We start from the raw sequence: 8949 nt of genomic DNA on the forward strand, positions 1-8949 counted from the left end.
GCTCTTACTGTGCCATTCCACTGATTCTCACCCAGAACCGAGGCTTGGGAAAGATCGATAATGCGTAATCACAACCACACAGCCAGCAAAGGGTAGAACCAGGACTTGACCTCAGGCCCATTTGACTTCACCGTTGCCATGCCACCATATTATATTGTCCCACTGGTAGTATGTTATTAGCAATATTAATAACAAGTGCTTTCTAGGGACTGGGCAGTGTGGGGTCTTTCGGAGACCTCACACTCAAAATCCAGAGACAAAATGGATACATGAAACAGTTCACGGAAAGAGAATCTCGAACAATCCGTCGAGACTAGTATTTCAGGCACGGCATGATTAGTGAGACCCCCGAGTTATTGGGAAAGCTTCCCAAAAGCTGCATCTTGAAGACGAGGCCAGGAAAAGGAGGGGAGGCATGAGAATGACAACCAGCTTTGTTTTTCTGTGCAAGCTGGACCCTCCTGCAGCTCACCCGCATCTCCCCCTGTGGAAGGCGTTTGCTCGGTGCCGCAGGTAGGCAGGTACTCATCTGTATGAGTACAGTGTGCAGCGAGGCTGCTGCAGATGGCTCTTAGGATAATCGTTTCCATGGCCTGAGCTGGGAAACTGTGCATGGTATCCTTTTCTAGAAAGACCGCCTAGCCTAAGCCAGGGAATTCGCCTTGCCCTAGAGACTAGATTTCTTCGGAAGGAGGTAATGAAGCCACTTTCCTATGGGCCGACTCCCAGCTGTTTTCTGATTTTCTCTGAAGGAATAACATTGATTTATGAAAACTCATAAACCAGTTTGAGTCCAGTGCTTGACAGCAGCCCTGCGTGTCTGTACTCATTAGTGATTCCTGGAATGGCAGAAGTTGTCCTCTGGTAATGTATCTAAATTTGTTAAAAACATCTCGGTTAAATATTGATGAGCAGTTTTCTTGCAAGGTCTCTGTGAGTTGAGCAGGGGCCTGCTTATGACAAGCACAGTGATTTAACAAAGGTGCTTTTTGCTCCGAAAGCCGATTTTAGTATATTTGTCTCACAGCTTAAGCGACCTAGGTAGTATTCAATGAGCAGGTGTCTTTATGCCTAATTTTATTTTCCCCAGCGCTTGCATAGAAGAATGTAGTCTCCCAGTAGAATTTAGGAATATTGGTCTCACTGAATGACAAGATGCTAAAATAAGGAGGGTTTTAACAAGTGTTAAGATAATTAGAGATTTAAGAGAAGGGCTTAAAATAGGCAACCTCTTAGAGCATCCTTAATGCACAGCGGAGTCCTTTGAATTTCTATCCCTGTAATTATGGGCAATGGAATTTGGAGACCGTCACACTGACCAGATTGATAGGAAAATTGGAGGGTGTTTCTTTTTCTTTTTTTTTCCACTTGAAATGTTTTCATTGGTTGTCTGAGATCTTTAGATTAATTGCACACTAAAGGATCATTGAGAAATAGATTGGTACCACTAAGACAGTTCAGTCAAGCTCAACATATACCTTATTGGGAACCAGCAGGTAGCAGAATGGCTATGTCGCTGGACTCCCACATAGTCGACTGCGGTTCACTTCCTGGACCCGGTGGCTTAAAACTCACGCCAGGTGCGTGTGCGTGTGTGCCCAAGATCCCAAGAGGGGAATGGAGGAGAAGGGATTGTGGCGTGACCAGCTTTCTGTCTCTATGTCTCTCTCTGGCGAGCGCATGTGCCCTATAGTGAAAAAAAACTCTCCAAAAAAAATATGCCTTATTAATTGTTATTTAAAAATCATTTATCTAGTTTTATTGTTATTTTTATTATTTTAATTTGTTAGAGGCCATGCATGCTCACCCAAAAGAGACACACGCAGAGAGGGGGAATGTGAGAAAGCAAGCCACCAGGTCTGGGACTTGAATTGTGGTCAGCCATGTGAAAATCCTGTGCCTCAACCACCATACCACCTGCTGGTCCCATTATTGTTATATTTTTTTTTTTTTTTTTTGAATTTTTTTTTTTTTTTTTTTTTTTTTTTTTTTTGCTATAGAGCGCGTGTGCTCGCCAGACAGAGAGACAGAGAGACAGAAACTGAGAAATCACCCCCCAGTGGGGGATGGCCACGCTGCAATCCCTTCTCCTCCATTCTCCTCTCGGGATCTTGGGCACACACACCTGGCATGAGTTTAAGCCACCGGGTCCGGGACTCGAACTGTGGAAGACTACACGGGAGTCCAGTGACATAGCCATTACACCAACTGCTGGTCCCTTGTTATATTTTTTTCTGTTTCTTTTTTTTTGGAGAGGTTTTTTCTATAGGGTGCATGTGCTCTCCAAAATGACAGAGACAGAGAAAGAGAAAATGAGAAATCACCCCCCGGGGGATGACCACGCTGCAATCACTTCTCCTCCATTCTCCTCTCGGGATCTTGGGCACACATGCACACATGCCCGGCATGAGTTTAAGTCACCAGATCCGGGACTCGAACCGCAGAAGACTACACAGGAGTCCAGCGACATAGCCATTACACTTACTGCTGATCCCATTATTGTTGTATTTTAATATTCCCAGGAAATATGTGCCTTCTTTCAATATTCATACCCAGCTGGAAGTACAAGACTGCATTTTAGGCCTGGCCCTGTAGCACACGGTTAAGTACTGTGTAGAAGAAACTGGATCCTACAGGTCGACTGGGGTTTGAATCCTGGCCCCAGTGGCAATAGGCTGGGTATTTGCTTGTGAACCCATGGCCCATGGAAGTAGAGGAAAAAGGACCATGGTGACCAGGCCTGGTAGGGGGTGCTTTCTCTCACACATGAGTGCTCACTGGTAAAAACAAACAGGACCAGCCTGGTAGCCTAGTGGTCGAGGGCGCTGTATCCTACATGGCCAACTGTGGTTTGAATCCTGGCCCCAGCCGCTCAGAAAACACGCTGGGCATGTACGTGTGCAGGTGTGCCCCAGATCACCACAGGGTGGAAAAATGGAGGAGAAGGCCTTGCAGCGTGACCACACCCCATGGGCACGGAGCTCATCTCTGCCCAGTGAGTGGCTGTACCCTCTGGCTATTAAAGCAGATGAACAAAACCCCTAGGCTCGTGATGATGGTTAACAACAACAGCAAAAGGACATGTCGGGCCAGGTGGTGGTGCAGTGGTGACGCAACTGAACCTGCGTGGGAGAGGTCCTGGGTTCGAGTCCCAGGACCTCCTTGAGCATGCCTGGCGTTCGTATGTGCCTGTGATCAGGGTGCTTGTAATGAGTGGCAGTAGATCGGGCATGAAGACCCTGGTAGGGGTGCGTTGCTCTCTGTCTCTCATGAAGAAAGAAACTTAAAGGGTGTGTGTGTGTGTGTCGGTGTCCATGTGTGTGTATATCAGTGTGCATGTGTGTATGTGGGTGTGCATGTGTGTGGATGCATGTGGGTATGCGTGTTCATGTGCGAGTGTGCATGCATGTGTGCATACATGTGTGTGCATGTGTGTGCATGTGTGTGTGTGTGTGTGTGTGTGTGTGTGTGTGTGTGTGGCTGGTGCAGCCAGCCCCGTAGTGCAGTAATTCAGAGCTGTCCATAGAAGGCCAGATCCCACGTGGCCGACCACAGTTGGAATCTTGGTTTTGGCTGCTTGAAAACCACACTGGGCACATGCATTGCTGTGCCCCAAATCCTGATGGGATGGAGACATGGAGGAAAAGAGATAGTGGCATGAACACGCCCCACTGGGGGACTCTCTCTGGTAAGCTTATATAACCTCTGGCAATTAGAAAAAGAGAAAGAAAAAGGCCTGATGAAAACAGCTTGCACTGAACGTCTGCGTGCTTACACGAGGAACAGGCGTGCGTCTGTGTCGGCATTTCTCCTGTGTGTCACGTTCTCAGCGGCGAAGAGGACGCTTCCTCTCAGCTTCTCTCCTGCCTCATTCCAGCAATCTTGACTCCAGGGATCCCATGAGCTTCTCGTCCCGGTACGTCGGTCCAGCACGGGCACTCCTGGTTACCTACAGGCTGTGGGTGCAGGTCCGCAGCTGCTCACTGAGCTCCTTCTGAGCTTAGGGTCCATTTGCGAAGAAAAACGAGACCTGGCATCTGCCTTCTCAGAGCCTACTGTCCAATGGGGCAGAGAAGGTTACTGTGTTTAGAAAAAGCTTACTAAAAACACCGCTGGTATTCTAAGTGTGGTCAAGAGCATTGCATCAACTCGGAGGTTTTTCTCTCAGGTCTCACCTCACAGCTACTGAGTCAGAAATTGCTCTGGAGCAGATCTCCAGGTGATTCATCATCATGTGAAATTGGCGACTCACTGAACTAGAGGATTTGTGGTTAGAGTTGAAGGCGTGGCAGTGCCCCCAGCTGCAGTGCCAGCATTTACTGTGTTGTTAACAGGAACAGCTGAGGCCACGTGGACTAGAGATAGCCAGGTGTAGGGACTCTAATTCTGGTGGCTGGATAGCCCAAGGGCATCGCGACGTGGCAGAAGGCAGACCTTGAGCAGAGCAGAGGGGCCTGTATCCGCGTGGCTTTTCCTCCGCTCTGGTCTCATTCTCTCTGCGTGTCTACCTGCCACAATCAGGCATAGAGGCCCAGCCCTTTCGATATCACACCGAAGGCTTCCCTCTGGACACCGTGAAGGAGTTAAGTTTTCATTGAACACCTTCCGAGTACATCAACACAATCAAATTTGCCCAACACACAAATTTCTGGGGGACATCGAGTCACCACTCACTAAGCCTCAGTTCCAAGGCATGAAACTAAAAGGGACAAGTCATGGTCCAAACCATAATAAATTACTCTGTGGGGGCCAGCAGGTGGCGTAATGGTTAGGACATTGGACTCCCACATGGCACACTGTGGTTCAAGTCCTGGATCTGGCGACTTGAAACTCATGCTAGGTGCATGTGCATGCATATCAAAATTCCTGAGAAGAGAATGGAGGAGAAGGGATTGTGACGTGGCCATCTCCCCTAGGGGTGATTTCTCACTTTCTCTCTCTCTCTCTGTGTCTCTGGCAAGCACATGTGCCTATAGCAAAAAAATCTCTCTCAAAAAAAAACCCCCCAAAAAAACAAAAAAAACCTCTGTTGGATGTTGTAGTAAGCTCTTTACTAAACTAATTTATACCCTTTATTGTAGTGCAATGTAGTACTATAGAAGCTGGAGTGGGGGAGGCTGGCAGGTGGCGTGGTGGTTAAAGGCACTGGATTCCCAAATGGCTGACCATGATTTGAGTCCTGGACCTGGTGGCTTGCTTGCTCTCTCTCTCTCTCTGTCCCTCTCTGGTCAAATTAAAATAAATAAATGAATAAATAAATAAAGTTAAATAATTCTTTAAAAAAAAAAAAAGAAGCTAGAGTGGGAATGGAAGACTTCCTGGAAGAAGTGGACTCTTAACTAAGACTTGAAGAATTTGAACCTAAAGGAGAGGTGTGCTTCAGACCGTGGCTAGCAGAAGGAAAGAGACAAGGACTGATGCCTTATCTAAGCAACACTTGTTTCCACCCTTCTCTGGTCAGCCCTTGTGTATTTCATAAAGAACAAGGGGACTTGGGGCCAGCGGGTGGCGTGGTGGTTAAGGCATTGGACATTCCCACATGGCTGACCATGGTTCAAGTCCTGAACCTGGTGGCTTGCTTTTTCACTTTCCCTCTCTCTCTCTCTGTGTCTCTCTCTGGCCAAATTAAAATAAATGAATGAATAAATAATCATTTTTTAAAAAGGGGAAAAGTTTATTAAAAAAATGGAATGGGGGACTGAGGGGCCAGACCTTGGTGTAGTAGAACTCGATGCTCCGTGATGCAGCTCCACATGGGAAAGTTCTGGAGACATCCCTGAGTGTGTGGAGCTGGTACGTAGCCATGATCTGGGGCTGGCTGGGACGGAAGCAGGTTATGGTACTGGGACCCTGTTGGGGGTATTTCTCTCTGTCTGTCTCATAGAAGAAAACTAAAAAAAAAGGGGAAAAAAAGGAAATTTATAAATGAAAACCAGGAAGAATAGGGAAGTTCAAAATAAAGTAGTTTGGTAGGAATTGGCCCTAAGGAATATTCCGATTGGAACGTGGGGGGAAATTCACACGAGGGGCTTCTCTGCTAAATCTTCTATCTACGTGTCTCATTTCTGACTAACAGATATGCTGGTTCTATAGAATTTCCTTGTTCATAGTAGCAGCGGCCTATACTTTAGAATTCGAGCGTAATTAGATGATCTAGAACATGGGCAAATCTTGATCTGAAGAGGGGAATGGTCTTGGTTAATGTTTCTTAGCCAGAAATACAATCTAGAACCCAAATCTCCCCACCAAGCTCTTTACCCCACTATACCACGGTCAATGTATGTTTGAAATTGCCTTTCTACCTTTTATCTTCCATCCTGGCGCTCTCAAAGACTGGTGGGGAATTTGGATTTTATAATGATAGTGTTTACACTTGAAGGCACCCGAATGCTCATCTAACCCAGAGGAAGGGACTGACTTGCCCAAGGTCGAAGAAGAGGACAGTCGGGCAATAAAGACTAGAGCTTACACCTTCTCCTCCCAGCTCAAGTTTCTGTGTACTCTTAGGCCACTCTTTGAGGAGATCCCTCTAATTTAATCCTTTTTCTCCTCAAAACTATACTTGTGTCTGCCGCTTTTAAAGGCTCCTTGTGGAGTTAGTGCTTAAGGAAGAACCTTGTGAGCACATCACAGGGTAGCCACGCCAATTCCACTGTTTCTGGTGTGTGTGTGTGTGTGTGTGTGTGTGTGTGTGTGTGTGTGTGTGTGTTCTTTTTAGCATAGATCATTCTAAAATGGTTGAAGGAGACTCTTGAAGACCTAGTCATCAAATCTAACAGCTTGGGGGAGGAACAGGTGGCATGGTGGACTCCCACATGGCTAACTGCAGTTTGAGTCCCGGACCTGGTGGTTTGAAAATCATGCCAGCCACATGTGCACAGTCCTGAGAAGAGAACGGAGGAGAAGGGGTTGCAGCCTGGCCATTCCCCTAGGGGGTGATTTCTCACTTTCCTTCTCTCTGTCTCTGTCTCTCTCTCTGTGGTGAGCACACACACCCTGTGGCAAAACAAATCTTTTCTTTTTTTAGAGATTTTTGCTATGGAGCACATGCACTCGCCAGAAAGACAGAGAGAGACAGAGAGAGACAGAAAGTGAGAAATCACCCCCCAGGGGGGATGACTATGTTACAATCCCTTCTCCATTCTCCTCTCAGGATCTTGGGCATGCACGCACACTTGCCCGGTGTGAGTTTTAAGCCACTGGATCCGGGACTCGAACCGCGGTCGACTACATGAGAGTCCAGCGACATAGCCATTACACCAACTGCTGATCCCTGTGGTAAAACAAATCTTAAAAAACAAAGTCAAGCAAAAACGTCCTGGGCCAGCCCTGTAGCCTAGTGGTGAAGGGAGCCAGGTCTCACATGGCTGACCATGGTTTGGATCCTGGCCACAGTAACTTGAAAAATATGCTGAGCATTTGTAGGGGATTCTCTCTCTCTCTCTCTCTCTTCTGTGGTGAGCAAATGAGCCCTCTATCAGTTAAAAGAAAAAGCCCTGCAACCTCGTAAAGCAGGTGCTACCTGTGGCACATCAAGCTCGCTCTTTCTGGAACCGTTTTTCACCTCAGTGTCCCTGTCTACCTAAGACTGTTTACTGTCTGTCTGTCCCCAAGTTCAGATCTGCAGTAACATTAGCCTTTTTAAATATCTTGCTAAGCAAAAAGGAAGGGAGGCCTGAATTGGGAGTTTTGCAGAAGGACCTGTCTTCTCTGCAGAGGTGCAAAACCGTCTGAACTGGGAGACGGTCCAGCAGCTGAGCGGATAACGGAAGCCAGGCGCTTGGTGTCTAGGGTGTAAGGATGAGCCGAGCGCAGGCTGTCTACTGGGGTCTTCCAGTCCAGCGGGGGGAGGACGGGCATTTAGATGGGACTGTTATATAGCATGGTAATTAGTATGCACAGAGACAAGAACATTGTGGTTACAAATATTCATTAAAAACATGCCAACATGTATTCTTCCCTTTTTTTTTTTTTTTTAGAGCAAGATTTTTGCTATAGGGTGCATGAGCTCACCAGAGAGATAGAGAGCTACATAGAGACAGAGAGAGAGAAAACACCACCCCGGGAATGGCCATGCCGCAGTCCCTTCTCCTCCACTGTCCTTTTGGGAGTTAGGGCACGCCCACGCACACACTGGCGTAAGTTTCAAGCTGCCAGGTCTGGGACTCGAACTGTGGTCGACTCTCTGGGAGTCCAGCACCTTAACCACTATCCCACCATGTATTCTTAGGCAAACCCCTAGGCACCCTTGGGCTTTGAAGATCTAATGTCCGTCCAATGAGAGGATTGAAACAGACATTTTCTAAGATTGTTTCTAATAGGACATCATTTTCATGGTACACTTTTTGTGCTATTTTTCTTCAAACACTGGTTCTATAATTTTTCTTTCCCTCTGTGCAGTCATGCCTGTATATCTTTGGAAGATACTTACTGGATGATTGAACATTTCCTTGAATGAAAAGGCCACTTCTGAGTATTCTCCATTCAGCATCTCCTCATGGTTCCTCTGCAGTGTTGTATCCTGAGAAAGAGGCTGACCCCATTGTGTGGTTGTGTTTCTTCACCAGCAGTGGGAACGGGGGATGCGGGGATGAGCTACTCTAGCCCGGGTGAACCCCAGAACGGCTGTGTACCCAGGTTGGATGGGCGAACAGCATTTTTGCATGTGTGCCATACTTTACAATTTATGCAACATTCTCACGCCCCTTCGCTTACGTTATCTTCCCAGTGTTCCTAGGCATGGGTAGAATATCCCTTTCACAGAAGGACAGACTCAGAAAAGTGGGTTTTAAGCCAAATGTCCAGATCTGAACACTAATGGACTGATCTGCAGAAAAAAAAAGGCCACATTTTTCTTTCTTTGTTCCTTCCTTCCTCCCTCTCTTTCTTTCAGAGATTTTTGCTATAGGGCGCATGCACTCACCAGAGAGACAGAGAAAGACAGAGAGA

The sequence above is a fragment of the Tupaia chinensis genome, unplaced genomic scaffold, assembly GCF_000334495.1.
Source record: "Tupaia chinensis unplaced genomic scaffold, TupChi_1.0 Scaffold000704_1, whole genome shotgun sequence".
Lineage (NCBI taxonomy): Eukaryota > Metazoa > Chordata > Mammalia > Scandentia > Tupaiidae > Tupaia > Tupaia belangeri.